This window comes from Galeopterus variegatus, unplaced genomic scaffold, assembly GCF_000696425.1.
Source record: "Galeopterus variegatus unplaced genomic scaffold, G_variegatus-3.0.2 Scaffold11485, whole genome shotgun sequence".
NCBI classification, from domain to species: Eukaryota; Metazoa; Chordata; class Mammalia; order Dermoptera; family Cynocephalidae; genus Galeopterus; species Galeopterus variegatus.
The window spans coordinates 425-680 of record NW_007737596.1 but is presented as its reverse complement, the minus strand read 5'-3'; positions in this window follow the sequence as shown (position 1 = coordinate 680).

Sequence of the window (256 nt, the reverse complement as noted above, 5' to 3'; positions counted from 1 at the left end):
TCATTTTCACTAGGTTAAATATTTGCCTACATGTAAACTTTAATCTCTCCCCTCTCTCACCTCTTATCTCTCTCTTTCACATATCATGTTTTTCCCCTCTCTATCTTGCATAAGTCATTCGGAGTTCTCTTTTTGCTTTCTCGTGGCCTGCTCTTGTCTCTGAGCTTGAATCCATAAGGTGCAGTTAGGAAGGAGAAGGACGCAGGACTGATGAGTAGGACACAGGTGGTGGAGCCAGAGGAGCGAGTTTGATCCA